The sequence below is a fragment of the Octopus sinensis genome, linkage group LG9 (assembly GCF_006345805.1).
Source record: "Octopus sinensis linkage group LG9, ASM634580v1, whole genome shotgun sequence".
In the NCBI taxonomy this organism is placed as follows: Eukaryota; Metazoa; Mollusca; class Cephalopoda; order Octopoda; family Octopodidae; genus Octopus; species Octopus sinensis.
The window spans coordinates 65,611,542-65,634,041 of record NC_043005.1 but is presented as its reverse complement, the minus strand read 5'-3'; the positions used below and the strand labels follow the sequence as shown (position 1 = coordinate 65,634,041).

General features: G+C 38.4%; 1 long non-coding RNA gene across 1 annotated transcript in view; it reads right to left on the bottom strand.

Annotated features, from left to right (window-relative positions):
* LOC118764866 overlaps positions 1–22,500 on the bottom strand; it is a 71,055-nt gene that overhangs the window by 40,731 nt on the left and 7,824 nt on the right. The window contains exon 2 of the long non-coding RNA XR_005000689.1: positions 7,359–7,421. This is a non-coding gene — a long non-coding RNA (uncharacterized LOC118764866). The remainder of the gene's footprint in view (positions 1–7,358; positions 7,422–22,500) is intronic.

Here is a 22,500-nt window from a genome sequence, read left to right as displayed (position 1 = left end):
TATTGTTGTTGTTGTTGTTGATGTTGTTGTTGTTGTTGTTAGTATTATTATTATTATTATTATTATTATTATTATTATTATTATTATTATTATTATTATTATTATTAAAGGGGATAAGATTACAGGTTGCGAGATGCATTTAGCAATCTCCTTTTCTTACCAGATGAAGGTGTTGCCATTGTGCCGGTAGAGGGAGAGGGAGGAAGGGGATAGAGAGAGAGGGAGGAGGGGGTAGAGAGAGGGAAAGAGGTAGAGATAGAGATAGATAGATAGATAGATAGAAAGAGAGAGTGAGAGAGGATCAAGGAAGAAAAAAACGGTCTCCACGTCGAGTAGATGTTCCTTCTGTTTCTTTTTGCGGTGTAACCTGCTCCTCTTTCTTCTGTGATTAAGGAAAAGATGAATTTTTTAATTTTTACTTTTTTCTTTAACCTGTGTTCGCTTTATTCTCATCACAAACTACTTCTGCTCATAACTGTGGTAACATGTCTAACATTGAAATAATCGCTAGCGATCTATAAGACTGTTTATTGGTGAGAGAAATGCGGTTGCATATGTGAAGACGGTTAAGCAGGTCGCGAAACTTCAAGCTATTAACGATCTATAGGATATGAACGAAACCGTAGGGTATTAACGGGTATTAGCGAGTTTATGCCGCCATATTTAGAGGAGATAGCGTTGGCGCCGCATTTACAGATAAGCGAAGAAGCTAGTTTGATGCAGGAAGAAAAGAAGCCAGGTTAAAAGAAGCTTTTACAGATTAATGTTTGTGATTTACGGGAGGCTAGGTTGAACTAAATAAACCAAGGAATAAGTGGATGTGTTCGTTAACTTGTTCACCAACGAGGTTGGTTTGAATGGCTGGATACACTGGAGAAGGGCTGGGGAGGTCAGTCAAGCTGGCGTTTGTGACTAGCTTCCCCGATCACATTTCAATATAGCTACACAGTCGCGGGATATCGGGATCATGGCTACTGGATTATTTAGTGATTAGATCCAAGAGTGCACAAAGCATTGCGGCAGTGACTACCGTGGAGCAGGGTGCAAGGAGAAGGCTAGTTGAAAGAAGCATGAGATCAGAAGAGAAAAGCGAGCGAGTGCGAGTTTTCAAGGAGCAGTGCTTCGAATGTCACAGGCTGCACATTGTCAGAGACTGCAAAGAGCCCACTTTATCCAGGCGATCCACTGCAGTTACGGAAACAAAGTAAAGTGGGGAGACTTGGTTGAAGAGAGAGCTGGTATCTGTCCCTTCAATCAAGTAGGGACGTACTTTTTGTCCCTGCCCGTGGTGAAAGTTCTAATGGGAAAAAAAAGCATGATGATGGTCCTGATCGATACAGCTTACACAATCATCCTCATAACATTAAGGTTGATGGATAGCAGGAATGGGATGAGCAGTTTAAGAGCATTTGATTGGAGGTAGCGAGTAATAAGGGTACCAGTCTGCTGGTTGAGAGTACACAGAAAGCGATTAAGGGTCAAAGTGATCGTAACAGAATACATTGTTGAAGGGATTGATGTAGCGAAATGGATGGATGTAATCAGAAGTTTGGAAAGCGTGCTTTTTGGTGAAGGAAAGTGTTTGGAGGTGTATGGTGTGCCTTGAGTGTGCAGCAGAAGAACCAGAACTGTGGAATTGTTAAAATGAGCCAGGAGAAAAAAGAATGGATGTTCCTTGTAAGTTTCAGGACAAAGAATTTATATGCAGTGTTTGAGGGGAAAAGATGGATAGTCGAATAGCTGTGGGAAGGTAAGCATCTGGAGCTGAAGACTAAAGGGAGCCGCAGAAATGATTGTAAAGCGACATCTGGGCATCTTAAGAAACTTGATCAAGGATTTTGAACTGCAGCTGCGAGTAGTCATTATGTCCTCAGAGAAAAATAAAACCGATATTTTTACTAGGGTGAGGAAAACCGGGGTGAGTGTGGAGGAACCGGAGTTGAAGAGGAACCATGATATGCATCACATAGATTGGAAATAACATTGCTTTTGGACTGAAAGGATGACCCTGATGTCACTAGGAAGAGTGGCTTGATGTGGTGACTGGTGTTAGTCAATCAATACTACACTGTGTTTGAGAGGGGGTGGGGAAACCTGAGTGAGAAGCAGTTGGAAGAGGTTTGCGGTAGATGTGACGTACTATCGGCAAGGGTTGTATCTCACAATGATTGGCTGTTGGCCCGAGTGAGAAGCTACAGAGAGGAAATTTAGGACAGTTGAAATTACTAGTGTTTTGAACTTGATATTTCTGGAGAATGGGCCAATGGATAAGGTGCTGATGGACATCAGTTTCGTGTTTCAGAAACGCGGAGCTGTTGCCCACAGCGCCTTATCTCTCTCAGTGAGATGCAGGGTAAGTGGAGAGTTGGGCGCTACTTTAGAACCGCTTTCAGATACAAGAGGAAATAGAATCATCGAGGAGAACCATCATACAATTAAAGTGGTAGCCGAAAGAGAGCATACCTTCTTGATAGAGGCAGTATTCTGCTACATGTCGCCTCGATCAGGTCATGCGGTGGAGTCGGTACTCCAGGGAGCATTATTACAACAACAGCTATAACCAAAAAAATCACCAGTGACGACAACAATAGTGATAGCAACAACAGCACCATTAACAACAACAACAACAACAGTATTAATAACGATAGCAACAACATCAGCAACAACAACTACAGCAGTGACAACATTAACAACGAAAGGAACGAAAACAGTAACAACTACATCAACAACAAGAACAGCAACAACAGTGATAATCACATGAATAACGATGACGTCACACTAAGTGATAGGAGCAACCCCACGGCCATGTAATCTTTTGCAGGCATGGCGTCGAAGTCAACAAAATAATTTTCGCTCTCCTAAACTACAAGGAGGAATATCTGACACAGTTGAAATTCCAGCTGAGGTCTTGGCAGCAACTGCCCAGAAAACGGTGTTATATCTCTGAGCGTCGGTGAAAATCCGACGATCAGAAGTAGCAATTCACACCCAGATTGTAAAAGCTTCAAAGAAATATAGGCCAAGGTTGTTCGGAAGAGTGGAAGTATTTTTTAAGAATGCGGACTTCATACTGAGCACTCCATAGTTGATATACAAATTGTCTGACGTATTTAGGAAGAATTACCTGTCGTGTTAAAATAGAGTGAATTCCATTACTGTTGGATATCCTGTTTTGGCCTGTTTTGTCCTGGAGGGCGGCATCACCTTCTGTGATGTACAACGAACTAAGCGGGCGTTTTGGCTTGTAACAACACTGGAGATCCACCTTCAGAGCAAACTGGAAGATGTAGAAATGTCCTAGACCTTATTCGCCTGCCCAAAGGTGTAGAGCTATTTGTTGCAGATAAGGGTAGAAGCCAAGATGCCACTTTTGTGGTGCTGAAAACCGCTTAAAACAGCTGTGACAACTACTCGTTTAAGTAGTTAAGTGACAGCAGTATCAACAACTACAGTGACAGCAAGACCACTAACAACTGAACCAAAGCCTATCACCCAGGAAAATTTCCATCCTACTCGCTTTCTCTCTTCCGCTCTTTCAAACACAAACATATACATGGACACATGCAAAAACAGGTCTTCATCCTCACTTGCATCAGATCATTCTGACGTAGAAAAATTGTCTTGCAAGGAGAAAGGGCAACCAAGAAAATAAAAACAAAAGAAAAACAATAAACTTTAAAAGGAAATGCTATGCTTCCTCAAAACGAATCCCACAATCATGACAGCATCACCTAAACTATAACCACACGAAACACGGAAAAAATCACAACTCCACCACCTACATCACCAACACTCACCTCAACAAAGAGGTAACGCAGAAGAACGGTACCAGCAAAGAGGCCCACAAACACAGTGTCAACAAAATACAACCACCCCAGTGTTTTTGCTGAAAAGAATACAAATCAAAAGCTGATGTCCCTTATCGCACAAAAGGAAAACATTGAAAAAGAGGCATGGATCTTCAGGACCTGCTAGTACCACAAAACTGCTGGTCCTTACGATGGGGTTGCCACGCCATTGGGGAAAATTACCCCTCATTGTTTTGTATGTCTCTAGCCGTAGGTGTCTAAAGAACTTTTCAGTTTCATAAAGTCCAAGTCACCCAGTCTATTGCCCACCAAATGGTCATATAAGCAAGCTCATTTTCTCTCCCTTTTCTACCAGCATGGCAGCTCTGAGAGTGAGGTGTACAAATGGACGTGACCTGGGGTCACCCTGAGTTCAATGATATCAGGTCACGAGGTCTGAATGCGATGACCATCAGTGACAGAAGGATTTCTGGCACATACTTCTTAGTAACCACTTTTAGCTATTTTGAGATCTTCATATCTCTTACTCGACCTGGAAATACAGGGCAAGATGGCGATGCTGTTTCGGAAAGGCCTGGATTTTGAACTTCCTGAACCCAGACGGTATGTTATTGGTTATGAATGTGTACAGTAGCGAAGGTAGTACCTTAAGGCTAGTCGTCGTGTAAACCCCGACCAGGGCATGGTGGCTAGTTTTTCAGGCCCCAGGAGATTTTCCTGGGAAAGTCCCGCTTTTTAGTGCTAGTGGTCGACTGAAACACCATCCTGGATGTACACCTGGATTGTGTTGGGCTAGCCATTAAATCTCTATAAAACATCAGGCAAAGGGATGTGAGATCCTGATGACACTCTGAGTATCAAGCACTCTGCCTCGGTCTAAGCTTGATTCAAGACTGCAGTTCTGTGACAGAAACGAACGGCGGAAAAGCGAGTTTGACAAAAGACGACAACACTTGCCTCACTGTCAAGGAAACACTGGAAATGCTGTAGCCTCAGTCTCAACGGATGTGTGTGTATCGTTAGCCATAGCATTCTTAGTCCTCCAGTCAGCGGTGGATTGAAGAGTTAGGTCCCAAAATTTCACAAAGCAGCTACCGACTAGACTTATCGAATTCCAGGTCATATCTACAGAATACTCAATATTTTGTTGAGGATAGATTTCGTTGTCGTTTCGACGAAATCGTTCCCTCTCACCTATTTTTGTTGCTTTATGTTGTTTTCTTCTGTAAATTTTCCCTTTTTGTATTTTCATCAACCATTTGAAATTTTCTTCTGTAATTATTATTTCTTTCTCATCATAACATGAAGGCGTGGTACTACAGCTTGATATTGTTAGGGAACGGGATAGTTGCTCATCAGTTTCTAGTGTTTTGGCTGGTGGTGCTCTGGCGGTGCTCTAGTTTTTTGGTTCTTGCTGCTTATTTTTATTAATTTTCTTTTTCTAGTTTTTCTTTCTTGTTTTTTGTTTGTTTTTAGTCCTTCAGGTATTCAGCTCTAACGTGAGTTTTATTCCGACAAATATAGATTCGAAGCTTGTGTTATTATTCTTATTCCTTTGTCTCAGCGCTTTCTACAGTTATGGTATGGATCTGTGATCTTCCGTTGTTATTAGGACATGTAAATCCATTTTGAAGTCACTTCACCACAGGTCAACTTTCACTAAGCATGCTTTGACTAACCCTATCGCTCCATCCCGTACCGCGATACAAAAATCACTGCTAACCATGGATATAAGTCGTTTCTTATGTCTCTTATTAGGACTTTTGAATGTCTTTACCCATATACTGAAAGCACAAATGAATAGGCAGAGATATGTCTCACAATTTCAGCCTATTTTGTTTGTATTTTCAGTTTTAGAGGTGTATCAAATGTCATAACGTTTGCCGTTATCAATGGAAAGAACTTCTTTGAATATTCCTGAAGTGCTTGTTATATTACTTGACGTGAGGGACATTTTGTCTACTTCCATATCTTTGTAAGAGGAGATATATAATTTTTCTCTTTGCCATTTCTTGGATTAGCAAAGAAATTAGCAAGAAATGCTTTTCAGTTTTACGAAATTCTCCTACTCTCTTTACTTTTTATTCTTTTACTTGTTTCAGTCATTTGATTGCGGCCATGCTGGAGCACCGCCTTTAGTCGAGCAAATCGACCCCAGGACTTATTCTTTGTAAGTCTAGTACTTATTTTATCGGTCTCTTTTACCGAAGTGCTAAGTTGTGGGGACGGAAACACACCAGCATCGGTTGTCAAGTGATGTTGGGGAGACAAACGCACCCCCCATATATATATTTATATACATATACATATATACGACGGGCTTCTTTCAGTTTCCCTCTACCAAATCCACTCACAAGGCTGTGGTTGGCCCGAGGCTATAGTAGAAGACACTTGCCCAAGGTTCCAAGCAGTGGGACTGAACCTGGAACTATGTAGCTGGTAAGCAAGCTACTTACCACACAGCCACTCCTGCACCTTAAATCTTTTTCATGTAACTGTGATAGGTCTAAAAATTCAATTAATTCATATTTCATTAACGGAAAGTATGCCTTCACACAATTGCTTAATGAATAGGACACAATAATTAATTGTATACGGGAGTCGTTACCACTATTGTTATGACTGTTGCTGTTTTCAAGGTAACTTATTCAGGTATTTGGGATATCTTCTTTTAATTGTTCACTAAAATGTTTATTTTCTTCTTCCTCTTGTACATTTAGCTTTAAATTTTGATTTTGTGATGTTTTTCCCATTGTAGCGTTTAGTCTTATAGCATAATTCTTTGGGGGAGTCATTGCATTGAGGATATGAAAATGCAATGAGTGTAAATTACAAACCTCTTTGTTTTCTGTCGCCTACCCTGGGTATCGAGGGTAGCCTCATCATGGGTAATTACAGTTATTTTTATAAGTATTTCAAAGAAATTTCCATTTGATAAAACTTAAATAAACTGTTTCGAAGAATAAAAAATATGTCTCTACATTACGAGAGTCAAAGTCGACCTCTGCGGAATTTGAATTCAAATCGTAAAGGGTCAGAAGAAATGCCGCTAAGCATTTTGTATTTCATGCTTACGATTCTGTTAGCTTGTCTTATTCTCTTTAATATTTGTACAAGGTCATCGGTTAAGAAGGGAGGGACAGGTCAATTACATCGATCCCAGTACTTGACAGGTACTTTATTTTATTAACCCCTAAATGATGAAAGACAAAGTCGACTTCGGTGAGATTTAAACACAGAACGTAAAAATCTGTAACAGTTACTGCTTGGTATTTTCTTCGATTCTACTAGCTCGCCGCCTTAACCAGTCAAATTTTCTTGCTTGTCTGTTTACCATCACTCCGACTTAAAAATAAAGAGGAACCTCGAAATAAATATTCTGTACGTTTCTTCAAATAGAATCATATTATAAATTATAACAATGATATGCAGAAATGCATGGATTTTTATAGATGCAACTGTGTTTTCTCAAGAGAAAATACAGCAGAAAGATTATCCGACTACAACGCGTCAGAGAACATGATAATTGAAAGAAAAGTAAATTTTAACCTCAAGCTACTTCATGGCTGTTGTAAATGCTCCAGCATCATACAGACGGTCGGTGCATTGATGCTATAAAGAAAAACAGATACACAAATATAATTTTGAATGAACATGAATAATTGGTCTGAAAAACAATATATATAACTAGATGAGAAACAATAAAATACACAAGAATACAGGGTGCGTAAACAATTTGAGGACATACCTTTTTTTGGCCATTGCTGCATTTTTGCTAACACTATATTATCTTTGTTTCGGAAAATAATAACGGCAGACCCTCGGCTTACTCAAGAAATGAAGAGGCTTGCTGTTATTGTGGTTATAAATGCTGAGCATAGTGATTTAGAAACATCTCGATCTTTAAAAGTTGCCAGATCTTTCGTCTACAAAATTTGTAAGGAGCTGGAGACTGAAGATGGAAACGTATCACCAGTATCGAAGCATATAAAGCATTCTAAACGCTCTGAAATCATCAGAACACCTCAATTTATTTAGAAAATTCAACAGACTATTGATTACAATCCCAGAAAGTCCATGAGATCAATTGCAAAAGACCTCCATGTGTCAGAAGGAAGTCAGTAATGTTGTCCACGAAGACAGACATAAGTCTTATGTGATGAGTTAACTCTGCCGCCTACATTGAATTCTTGGAAATAATTGTTAAGCCCTGGATACACAGTGTATGCAATAGAAGGCCATATGCGTTTCAGTAAGTCTCTGCACTATACCACATGGCTCTAGTAACACAGGAATGGGTGGTTGAAAATTTTCATGATCACGTAACCCCCTAACATTTTGCATCCTAATCCCCCAGATCTCAAACCATTGGACTATTACATGTGGAGCGTTGTTGAGAGATAGATCAATGAACACGCCCATAACACCAAAGATTCTTTGAAAGCTGCCATAGTCAGAGTAATGTCCAAAATGAACCAGGACCAGTGGATTCGAGTGTGTAGATGATTTAGGTCTCGTATAGAAGCAGTTGTTGAAGCTGAAGGTAGCTTTATTGAATAACATTAAAGAAAAGGTTTATTTTTATCCTCATAACATTTTTTGATAAATAAAGTTATCTGTTATTATATATGTCTTTTTATAAACATTAATCTGTCCTCGAATATCTTACGCACTCCGTAGAGGACATCGGCAGGCGAATTTAGAAATCAAGGCAGTAAAAATTAATGGTTAGAAATTATTTAGCAAATATTCTACTCAGTACCACAGATTTACTTGTCAGTTGTTTGACCATAACCAGTTGAGCATGTCCTTTAGTGGCTGACGATATGTACATCTCTGATCACGAGCAGAAGTAGTGGGGGAACATCATAGCCACGTGTTGAGAGGAATTTTTAGGGTTTTGGATAATTCTCGTAACGTGTGTTTCGTTCATCATCCTTAAGCAAACCTTATTCAGTGACCTTTTGGGCGGTTGGGCTACTTGACCTGAAAAAATTTCTAACTTGGCCCCACCTACAAGCTCATGCGCTGTTTATCTCGATATGAGATCACCATGTCGCACAGATATGGTTGTGATGCATGTGCCTGATGTACCCTTATGTGACGGGTACTCATGATGAGTATATTGGGCTTCGTATATTTGTAGCCCAGTGTCAATTTGATGGCATGCATTACTCTCTCACTGCATAATGATAATCCTTTCTATCATTGGCATAAGGCCTGAAATTTGGAGGGAGGGGGTTAGTCGATTACATCGACCCAAGTGTTTCATTAGCATTCAATTTATTGACCCCAAAAGGATGAAAGGCAATATCAACCTCGGCGGAATTTGAACACAGAACGTGAAGACGGACGAAATGCCGCTAAACATTTTACTGGACGTGCTAACAATTCTACTAGCTCACCACCTTAATAATAATAATAATGATAATAATAATAATATAATAATAATAATAATAATAATATAATAATAATAATAATAATGCTGCTGCTGCTGTTGATGATGATGATGATGATGATAATAATAATAATAATAATAATAATAATAATAATAATAATAATAATAATTAAAGACGACGATAGAACAAAAAGAAAGAGTACAATCACTTAAAAATTTGAAATTGCAAGAATTTAGAACATGAAAACAGTAAATGTTGTGCCTATAATAATTGGTGCGTTGGGAATTGTAAGCAAAGATATAGTCAACTAGTTGAAGTAGATTGGAATACAATGTCCTGTAGACCTTCCACAGAAAATTTGCTTCTTTAGGGACAGGAAAGATAATCAAGAGGGTTTCAAGTATTTGAAAAACTATTTGAAAGACAATTGAAATATTGTGGATACCTAAGGCTACAGGTAGTGACCTACTACCCACATCAATTTACCAGGAATAAGTACGAACCCGGGTCAAATCGATAATAATAGTAATTCTTCCTACTATAGGTACAAGGTCTGAAATTTGGAGGATGGTAAGTTAATTATATCGACCACAGTACTCAAATGGTACTCCGAAAGAATAAATGGCAAAGTTGACCTCGGCGGAATTTGAACTCAGAACATAGCGACAGAAAAATTACCACTAGGCATAATAATAATAATAATAAAATAAATAAATAAATACGACCTTTTTCAAAGCCTAGCCAGGCTCATGGGCCTGGTTTCCCGGTTTCTATGGCGTATGTGTTCCCCAGCTAGACGGCACGCCAGTCCATCGCAGCATTACTCATTTTTGCCAGCTGAGTGGACTGGAGCAGTGTGAAATGAAGTGTTTTGCTCAAGAACACAACGCGTCACCCGGTTCAGGAATCGAAAGCACAATCTTACGGTCATGATGCTGACGCCCTAACCACTAAGCCACGCACCTCCACATAATAATAATAATAACAACAACGATAATAATAATAATAATAATAATAATAATAATAATAATAATAATAATAATAATAATAATAATAATAATAGGCTCAAGGCCTGAAATTTTGGTGGAGGGGACCAGCCGATTACATCGAGCCTAGTGCGTAACTGGTATTTAATTTATCGACTCCGAAAGGATGAAAAGCAAAGTCGACCTTGGCGGAATTTGAACTCAGAACGTAGCGACATGCGAAATACTGCTTAGCATTTCGTCCAGGAAGATAACGATTCTGTCAGCTCGCCGCCTTAAGGTCAGCATAAATATTGCCCCATCATATAGACATTGTTTCGTTTGAAACAGCATAGTTAGATAAATATATACAAATCTTAAAAATGCCAAAAAAAAAAAAAAGAAAAAACGAAAATATTCAGTACAATACTGTTTCTACTTTGCGGATTTTCACCTATCACGGGGAGTTTTGAAACGTAACACTCGAGATAGTCGAGGGATTACTATATATATATATATATATATATATTATATATATATATATATATATATATATATAATATATATATATATAATATATATATTTTATCTCAGTAGATGACCACAGCATCTTGTTTTGGCTACACGCGGGTGGGAAGGGGCTGGTGACACAATCTTTTCATTCACACATTGAATTTGGTGATACTAGTTGCGGATTCTAGCTCGCTCTGATACTGAGTGAGTTGGTGCCTTCTAGTATCTCAAAATTCAATATATAATCATTTATGATTATAGTATTCTACGCTGAAGAGAAAAGAAGTTTTGGTAAGATAGAATTATTTAATATTTAATTCTTATGCTTTCCTAAAAACTTGATTTCGAACGTACGTCCGTAGATAACTTAAAATTGTATGATAGATTGCCGTCAATTCATTCTCTCTTACCTGTTTGTGTCTGCCTTCCAATTGCTGTTTTTACTGAGATCTCCCTTTTTAGTAGAAGAAATAGCTATAACTCTTTGACTGCTATTTCTAAATTCGGTATGTGGTAAGGCAATTCGTTGCTAAACCCTTTATTGCTTAGTAATATAATATATATATATATATATATATATTATATAGATATATAATATATAATATATATATATATACCATCATAAAAAGCAAGAGACAGCCAAATCTATGAAAAGTCTCCTAACACAAAGCCCCAAATACGCTCAACAACAACGACACAGAATCCGTCAGTAAAAAATGTGGAAGACCCAATTGTGGGATATGCAATTATCTAATTGAGAGATCATAGTTCTCCTTCAAATAGGGACAAAGTTTCACAGTGAAAAGCAGCTTCACATGTACTTCGGAGAACCTGATATAAACACTAACCTGCTATGGGTGTCAAGAGCAATATATAGGCCAAACAAAAAATAGTCTACGTAAAAGAATGGCCCTGCACAGATCCCAGATAAAAATTCCCCAAAACAGTAAAATAGCATTCAGCCAACACATAGACATTTGCGCCAGCAAAAATCCAAACTTCAGAATTTTTCCCCTTTACCAATTCAGGGACGATACAACCTGGAGCCAATGAATTAGTAAAGAAACTCTCTTTATTACAAAATACAGGCCCCTTCTGAACGCGTCTACGACAAACGACATATCCATCACGGTCTTAGAATAACACAAATACACACGCAAATATTAAAAATGATACACTCAAGAGATTCCCAAGAATTCATTAAAAAACAGCCCCAATAACTGCTATAATCCATAACGTGCCAATTTTAAGTCATTTAACACCTCACTACTTTCACACTACCTACATTCTTATTCTCCTTTCTCTTTCTTCTCCTCATCCTCCTCCTCCTCTCTTCTTCTTCTTCTTCTTCCTTCTTCTTCTTCTTCTTCTTCTTCTTCTTCTTCTTCTTCTTCTTCTTCTTTCTTCTTCTTCTTCTTCTTCTTCTTCTTCTTCTTCTTCTTCTTCTTCTTTGTTTCCTTCCTTCTCCTTCCTAACTTTATCGCTAATGCTTTTTAGAATAACACCTACGCAAATTCTATAAACAAAGCACTCAAAAGAAATATCTTCATGAATTGAACAGCAACTGCTACCATCCACTGACCATTCAACATACTACTATCATGGCACTCCCAAATTCTTCTTCTTCCCCTTCTCCGCATCCTCCTCCTTCTTCCCTACCAAGAATTCACAACGACCTCGAACCCACAGGAGTAAACAAGAGAGAGAGAGAAACAGGCAGAAACAAGGAAAATGCCACTTGTATTTGAATACTATGGAAATATTCTTTTAAAAAAACTTTTCTTTTAATTTTTCTAAATTTAATTATTTAATTGTTACAGTTGCAAAAGTCTTAATGACTGAAACCGGTACTGTAATGTTTTTTATAAAATTATTTTAGCATTTTCTATCTTGACTTTTTTTCCATATATATATATATATATATATATATATATATATATATATATATATATATATATATATATGGCTGTGTGATAAGAACTTGCTTCCTAACCACATCGTTCGGAGTTTAGTCCTAAAGTAAAGTAAAGGTAAAGTTACCTTCTCGAGTCATACTGACACATAACGGCTGGTTTCCTGGTTTCAAGGCTTATATATTACCTCACCTGGACGGCACACCTGTTCGTCGCAAGTCTACTCATTTTTACCAGCTGAGTGTTGGAGCAACGTGAAATGAAGTGTTTTGCTCAAGAACATAACGCGTCACCCAGTTCGGGAATCAAAACTCCAATCTTACGATCATGAGCCTAATATATATACAAGATATATACACTATATACATATATGATGTACATACAAGATAAATAATATATTCTTTTGGACTCTCTAGCACAAGACCCGAAATTTTTGGGGAGGGTCTAGTCGATTAGATCGACTCCGTACGCAACTGGTACTTAATTTATCGACCCCGAAAGGATGAAAGGCAAAGTCGACCTCGGCGGAATTTGAAGACAGAACGTAATGACAGATGACATACTGTCGTTGTCGACGATGACCAAGGACATCACATGGAAGAATACGGTGCACGGTGTGTCCGGCTGTGGCCGATCGGTCCGATGTGAGCTCGGAAGGCTCTGCCACAGGTCGGGCACTTGTGGTCGGCTGGGACTGAAGGCAAGGAGTTGGCTCTGAACTTGCGCAGTTCGGGTTTTCTTTGAGTCCCTGCAATCCTGTTTTGTTCGTAGGAAGTGACATCTCTATTGGTGCAGCTTCGCCAGGTAGGGCGGTCTTGCGCTTCCATTTCTCAGAAGTCGGGATTGATAGCGAAGCTCTTCAGTGAGGTTTCTTGAAGCGCCTCTTCTGTCTACCTTGAGTGCCCTTGTCTTCCACCAGTTTGTTGTAAAACAATCATTTGAGAAGTCGTGTGTTAGGCATTCGAATAAGGTGGTCTGCCCACCTGACTTGCGCTCTTCTCAACTGTGTGTGAATACTTGGCAGATCAGCTCAAGAGAAGACCTCTTTGTCTTGGAGCTTGTGTTTCCAGGTGCTCATTCAGACAGTTAATGTGAAAGCGGTTTAGCTTTTTGGCGTGGTGTTCGTAAACCGTCCGAGTTTCGTTGGCATACGGTAGCGTATGCAGTATACTTGTTTGGTACACCTTCGAATTGGTAGCTAGCCTAACGCTTCTCCTCTCCCATTGATTCACAGAGCTGCCCGAATGATGAATGTCCCTTTGTGATGAGTGTGTCCACATGCTACCGAAGTAAGAGAACTTATCCACAATTCCAAGCGTTTCCCCTTCGACAGTGATACTTGGTTCTACATATGGCTTCTGCGGGGTAGGTTGTAATATGAACTTTGTCTTCTGAGGTCTGATTGAGTGGCTGAAGTTGCAGGCAGTGGAAAAGCAGTTCATGCTCTACTGCATCTGGGCTTCTGTGGCGCGTTGAGTGCGCAGTCACCTGTGACCAGGAAGTCTTGCACACACTCCTCTTCAACCTAGGTCTTTACACGACCACACACACACACACAGACGCACGCGCGCACATGCATATACGTATATTGTTACATTTGGAGATGGTCATATTTTTGACAATTAACTACGCGCACTATATACTCGGTCTTCACTTTAGTTTTTTGTTATTATTTTTATTTTAGTGTCTTTTGTCTGAAAATCTTTCGTGACACATGCTGTGATCTCTCCAACGACTCTCCATCCCTCGTTTCACCTCTTGTGTGTGTGTAAAAATATATATGTACATACAAATGCTGATTATATATACATATATATATATACACACATACATCGATACACATACACACAAACAGATCTATATTATGTCAAAGTTGACAGAGCATTCTGAGATGTTACTCAGCTGGGTGGTTCACGACGGTAGAGACAAGAGAAAAATCAACAATATATATATGGTTCACTAAAAGTTAGGTGTGTGTGCGTAGCTAGGACCATCGACTTCCAAGATCATACCTATGACTAACTCTCCTCCTGTCACCGCGATAGAGGAACCCCAAACAGACAGTACAAGGAGTTCGTAAAGAAAGATCACCACAAATGGTCTGTACTGGCTGTTAACCATGAAGCGTGATATCTCAGTTCCTGTCGCCTTACTGCAAACAACAAGGGTTAAAGCGCCGGTTTCTTTCCTTCTTTGCTTAGTCCCTGTTGGTTGCCAGAGAGCGATGAGGTAATTAATATGACTTTATTGTTGCAAGAAATAATTTTTATTTCTCCATCTTTTCACCTGATGCTTTTTTGTTTCTGTACTGACGTGTTAGTTACTTCACCACATATTACTTGGGCTGTTATCCTTCATCACTCATGAAACCGCTTCAGTTATCTGAACTCCGAGTGACACAAATGTTTGACCACGTCCAAAGCTTTTTCTGGAATAAGCGGCCTGTTAACTGAAATGTTTGTTTCCCTTAAATTTGTAAACCATATACGTATGGACCATCAATATCTTCGTACATCCCGGCCAATATGCGTTCGCGTTGTGGACCAAGGGTTACTTCTTTTGGTTTTTATTTAGCTTTAGGTTGATCCTTAACAATCATAGGCAATGTTGACGAAATGATGCTAAACTACAATATAATGTCTTTCTTCTTTTGTAAGAATCAAGAATTTTTAGAATTCCCAACATTTTAAAAACAAAAACTGCCTTTTCTTCGCTATGTCCTCCATAATTTACACGAAACCACAGTAACATGTTTGTATCTCTTACGAACCAAATAGAAATTTCGCAAAACGAACAAAACACTTAAATTCACCTTCATGTTGTGTATGCAAAAGTATGTAAGTTCCTAAAGTCAAATCCACAAAGAATCAATTGGACATTAATAAGAAGGAATCAGATTCTTCTTTTCAAATAAATATTCGTCTGTAAGTTTGATGTTACGGGCTGTTACCTCAAAAATATTTCTAGTTTGCGCATTTAATATTAAATAAATAAATAAATAACGCGGTAGTAATGTAGACTGAACATTAATTATCAAGAATGCAACAATGAAGATGTTCAAGCGTACCTAAGCGTACTGTACCTAAGCAGTCCTGATATTTACCAAAGATTCAAAGGACAAGAACGACAGAGAGTTGTTGATTACGTGTTCAATCTTTTTGCGTGCCAATATTCGAAATATCGCATACATAAAGATGTGGAACTGAGGGCTGTATTGTTTGATATCAGTATCTTGTTAAGGAGTTATATGTGCAAGGGATGAAGTGGGACAAAATTTCTTACCTTTACAGCAAGAAATTTGGGAAAGTTGCAAGTTGGATTCAAATATAATTCGTAATAAGTTGTAATAAATTTCGTTATAACGATATTCTTTAATATTTCGTTTTTGGATTTGGTTTGCAAGATTCATTATATGAGTTCGTGTGTTGAAAAGGTTGCAAGACGCAACGAAAATTTTAGGGAAATAAAAATAACAAATCAGTGGAAATTTTACCGGTGAGTGTGTTACATTATAAGGCACAAAAAGAAAATGACTCTCCTCAGACACAACAAGATATTCTTTAACATTGCTTCAAGAGGCTTGTGGCGAGGATTGAAAAAATTCGTTATACAGAGCAATGTTATAACAGTGTTCGTTACAAGGGAATTTCACTAGTGTGTGTTCACACACACACACACGCACACAGTGATGCGTGCGTGCATGCATGCATGAGTGCGCGTGTGTTGTTTCTGTTGAGGTTCTGAAAAAGGCATTCTGTAAAACTTAACGGTTGGCAAAGCGCAGAATATTAAATTCATATGAAGTAAACAGCAATAAGAAAATCTCAGCAACAGCGTCGCTTTATCAATGGAAAGCTACATTTTGGTAAAGCAAGCAAGACGTCCTTTATTCCCCTTATTAACAGAATTATCCGACTTCAAAACGCGCTTTAGTCTTCGTTCGACTCACTGAACGAAGCGTCGGTTTAAGTGTATGTAAATGTTTCTCTCGTGCAGATGAACGCACACACATGAAAACGCACGCGAGCAGACATAGGGATACATCTATTCGTATACATACATACATACATACATACATACACATAAAGGACAAGAATCACTTTCTATTGAAAGAACTGACCAGCTGCAAAGATGAAAACACATTTTTTCTTCTTTCTCTCTTCCTTCTTTCTTTCCTTCTCTTTTCCATTAACACTCTTTTCAGATACACAGATACCCATCCACCCACACACACGCACACATAAAGGATAAGAATGATAAAAAGAAATCCAGACATTTTTTTTTGAAAAATAACATTTACCCCTCCCCCCTTGGAGTAGCCACCTGGTTTTGCCATTTTTAAAAGCCAAGAATCACTCTCTATTGAAAGAACTGACCAGCTGTATAAAAGTAAATACATTTTTTTCTTCTTTCTCTCTTCCTTCTTCCTTTCCTTCTCTTTTCCATTGACATTCCTTTCAGATACAAAGGCACACCCACACACACACCCACACACATACACCCCCACACACGCACTCTCACTTTCTCCACATTCCTCACCCTCTTTTACCATCTCATATCTCTTTCCACCCCTACACACTCAATAATGCTATAAAAGGAGACAAATCTGATAAAATTGAATCTGAAGACTCCACTAGAGTGGACGCAAGCGCTAATATATGATTTATAAAAACATATGACATATCAATAAATATCTGTAAATATAAAACCATCCAGATTTCTGAGTACTTATTTCTTCTAATATATATATATATATATATACATCCTTTAATATCTTATATCTAGACCTGGAAGCGTGGGCATATGCGTGTGTGTATGTAGGGATGGGCGCGCGTATGTACATGTGAGTGTGTACACGTATAGTGTCCGTGTATACATGCGGATATTCTGTTGTATGTGTGTATGTGTACGCACGTGCGTGTGGGTGTGTGTGTGTTTATGTGCATGTTTACACGCGAGTGCGTGTGTATGCTTATAGGCTTGGAGGCGTATATGTACGCGTGTATATGGGTGTGTGTATCCATGTTGGTATGTATGCACTAGAAGTCCAAATAATTCAAGGAACCAGATTAAACGCTCAACAGCTCTGATTTACAACGCATTAGGTCCCCAGACGAAACTGTTGATTTACTGACAATTCTACAACTAAATTTTATCAATCTCCTGACCACCATGCTTGGTCCTTAACCTCTATACATCCCTTATCTTTATATTTTTTTATATTTTGTTACATTTTTATCATGTTTTTTTACTTTTATTTTTATTTCTATTTCTATTTTTACTTTATAACCTTATGCCTTTACATTTCTTTATATTTCTTTATATTTCTTTATATTCTTTATACCCCCTTTACATCTTATATCTCTTTATATCTTTATGCTCTACATTTTTATATTTTTCTATACTTACACTTTTTATACATTTTTTATCCCTCGTCCTGAATTCTCGCCCCTCCATCTTCACGTATATACATGTATTTATTTATTTACATTACTTCAACATCCATTTTTCCTCATCCTGCATTGAGAGAAGAAGTAGATGGACGCTTCAATTCTATGCTGCTGCCGCATTATGTCGTACGCGAATGGGAGGATTTGCATCCCCAACCAAGAATTTTTGATGTAACACATGTCCTTGTGGAAGCTGTTGTGCGCGGCTGAAGAAGGCCACAGACATACATTATGCATTGTTATAAATCTGTCTAATAAAGGCCCGAAACATATGTACCGCTGAATCCTTCGCATCATGTTTTTATTTTGATCAATTTACTCCACCACCTACACCACCAAACGGTATACACAGGTGCTTATAATTATCAAGTACTCACCCCGAATTTCTATATATATATATATATATTTGTGCGCACACGTGTGTGCGCATGTGCGTATATATTCTTTTATTCGTTTGTCATTTAACTGCGTTCATACTGGAGCACCGCCTTTAGTCGAACAATTCGACCACAGGACATATTCTTTGTAAGCATAGTACTTATTCTATCGGTCTCTTTTACCGAACCGCTAAGATATATATATACGACGAGCTTCTTTCAGTTTCCGTCTACCAGATCCACTCTTGGGGCTTTAGAAGACACTTGCCCAAGGTGGCACGCAGTGGGACTGAACCTGGAACCATGTGGTTGGGAAGCAAGCTTCTTAGCCACACCTGCGCCTACATATATATATATATATATATATATAATTATAAATATCTATGTAGATATGTATTTGTATATATACGTGTATATATGTATGTGTGTGTGTGTTTTCAGAGGTCATGCACCAACCTACGCCCCAGAACCAGTATGTAGAACCAACTATTTCTGTTGAAAGGGAAACCCTGAAGGTTGTTAAGCTCACTATATCGGCAGCAGGCTCTCCAGATCTGTGAGCATTGACGATGAAGTCGACACACGCATAGCAAAAGTGACTCACCTTTCGGGCAGCTACGTGTATCAATGTGGGAGAGGAGAAGCGTTAGACTGGCTACCAATTCGAATATGTAGCAAACATTTGTGCTGCCTACGCTACTGCATGCCAGCGGAACTTGGACGGTTTACGAACGCCACCCCAAACGGCTAAACCGCTTCCACTTGTACTCCCTGAGAGAGCCGCTTAATATTGCCTGGCAACACAAGGTTCCAGACAAAGGAGTTCTATCTCGAGCTGTTATGCCAAGCATTCACACAGCTGAGTAGAGCACAAGTTAGGTGGGCAGGCCACCTTGTTCGAATGCCTAAAACACGACTTCCCAAATGATTGACCTTTTTTGCAGCAAATTGGTGGAAGGCAAGCGCACGAAAGGTGGACAGAAGAGGCGCTTCAAGGATACACTCAAAGCCCCACTGAAGTGCTTTGATATCAACCCTGACAACTGGTAAATGCGAGCAGAGGACCGCCCTAACTTTCGAAGCTGCACCAGCAGAAATACCACCCCCTGTGAATAGAAAAGGATTGCGCGGGCACAAAGAAACTGTGAACTATACAAGTCCAGAGTCAACTCCTTGCCTTCATTGTCAGCAGACCTCAAGTGCATGACCTACGGCAGAATCGTCTGAGCACATATCGGATTGATTGGCCACAGCTGGGCACACCATAACCCATCTCCTCCCTTGTGTTGTCCTGGGCCATCGTCGACAGGAGTGGACGAACCTTATCATCTATCTATCTATCTATCTATCTATCTATCTATCTATCTATCTATCTATCTATCTATCTATCTATCTATCTATCTATCTATCTATCTATCTATCTATCTATCTATCCATCCATCCATCCATCCATCTGTCCATCTGTCTATCTGTCTATAAACATGCATATTCACGACGTCTTCTGGTTTTGTACCCAAGTATGGCGCAGTTAGCCTACCACTATGCGTTGCTAAAGGTAACTAACTGACTGTGAGGGTTCCATAACTAAGGTTATGGTAAAAAAGAACAAAAAATGGGAAGTGACAAAACAAAGAAAAAAGCAACCTTTGAAATGCTCCGCAGTAGGATCAAATATACAAATTTACACCGACTGTGAAATGAAATGCTTCCGTGGTTGGCTACCTGCTTTTGCATACATAGTATGTGCGTGGGAGTGTGTGTGTGTGCGCGTATTAATGCATGTGTGCATAGATACAAACACATTCATACATGCATACATACGCACACACCCTTACATACACATACATACATGTATGTGAGTGGTGTGTATATATATATATATACTAGCAGAGATACCCGGCATTGCCCGTGTTATATGCAATTGAAGAACTAGAATTTTCTGTTATATTTCCTGTAATGAACTGGAATAAATATGTTTCGAATTTCATCAAACTTCCAGATGAGGATTTTTTCCCTCTTTACACACCCTAAAATACATTGTAATCGTGCCACATGTGTCCCATACGACTGATTTTTATGCGCATATTCCAAAATTCTAGTCTTATTGAACCTGTTAAAAAGATTTTGCTCTTGAAAAATGAAGGTCATGGAGCTCTAAAATGTGAGAGTTAAGGCCCCTGTTGGGGGTGGGCATCTTAATGTCAACCAGAGAAGTTGAATTGTTGAGAATCTTTTTAACTTGGGTCTTATATCTATTGTTTGAATTTCTTTGAAATAAGAAATATATGTTCACTGGGTTTGTAAAAGAGAGCAAAGCTACAGGAAACGAAAAGATGAATGATCACAATAAGTAGTCAGCTTACTCTACCCTAGTAGTTACCACTCCCAATATAGGATTCCTCACCATCCACGTGACAGGCAAAGCCGTAAGATGCATTACGAATCTATAGCAATTGAAAAGGGCGTGACCCAACTGAAATAAACATTAACAACTGTGTGACGTGAGGGCTAAGGAGAAATGAAAGTGTCACCTCTGGCGTTTGCAAATGACCACTATACTAATACGTAACTGGACAGAATAAATTTACAATCTATAAATGTCTTTGAATAACCATTAACTCATCTGGGAAGGTCTTGAAATCAATGTTACAATCTGTGTGACAATATGTGTGACAATATGTTACAATATGTGTGACCCAGTGATAATAAAAAGACTGAAAGGAGGTCTGCAACTAAATAACTTTACACAACACTTTGCAACTGAATCAGTGGAGGCAAAGATGCCTCTAATTTTCTTGACAATTTATGCAGCACATTGCAGAAATCACAATCTAAGTGTATGTCAAAGCAAACTCTTACACTGTTGTACCATTGAATTACAAATGATGCTCATCTTTTATGCTCGGGTGACCCTACAGCTTCCAAGAGTACAACTGTTTTCGTTTTTGCTTAGATAAAATGACTAAATTGTGGGTGCTAAGTCCCCATGGAGGGGTCTTTCTAACTTGTAAGAAGAGGAAATTTTATAGATATTTCTTCATTTGTGTCTAATATCTATGGTTAAAATTTCATCAACAGCAAAAATATATGAATTGTCATGGGGGTTATGGCCCTCATGCATAGAATATAATTTCCAAATTTCATTAAGATCCATTCAGTACTTTTGACCCAGTTTTGGATCATAAAAGAAATTATTAAAATTTGGGAGTTAAGGCCCCCGTTAGGGTGTCTTAGAATCCTCATGTGAAGTGGAAACTTTGAGAATACTTCTTGATATGTGTCAATTGCCCATGGTTGAAATTTCATCAGCATCGAAAATTTATGAATTTTCATGGGGGTCTGCCCCTTTTAAGCTATCTGAAATTCAAACCAAACATATTGCATTATACCCGCCCTTATACATTGAATCTAAGTTTCAAATATCATAAAGATCCATTCAGTAATTTTGGTCCATGAAATTACCCTTCTCCCTAGGCTTGGATTTCTTGTTCCAAATTTCATTATGTCGGTGCAACAGTTTCGAATGTCTAAGTAACACACGAACACACATAAAGACATTGACTTTGATATAATAGATATGAATATGCCCAAACATACATACATAATATACATATATATATATAATATATATATATATATATATATATATATACGCGTGTCGTGTGTGTATGGGTGTATATGTGTATGCATGCCTATATGTGTGCATATTACATGTACATCTATCTATCTATCTATCTATCATCTATCTATCTATCTATCTATCTATCTATCTATCTATCTATCTATCTATCTATCTATCTATCTCTCTCTCCTCTCTCTCTCTCTCTCTCTCTCTCTCTATATATATATATATATATATATATATATATATACATCTCTCTATATACATATATATATATATATATCTATATATATATATATATACATCTATATATATGCATGTAAATTTAAATTAAGTGATAAGGTGAAAAATTGATATTTTCATTAATATCAATTTAAAACCAGTGGTGTAGCAGATTGAAAAGTCTGAAGTTTCAGAAAAAATTATATTACACATATATAAGGGGGATTGCC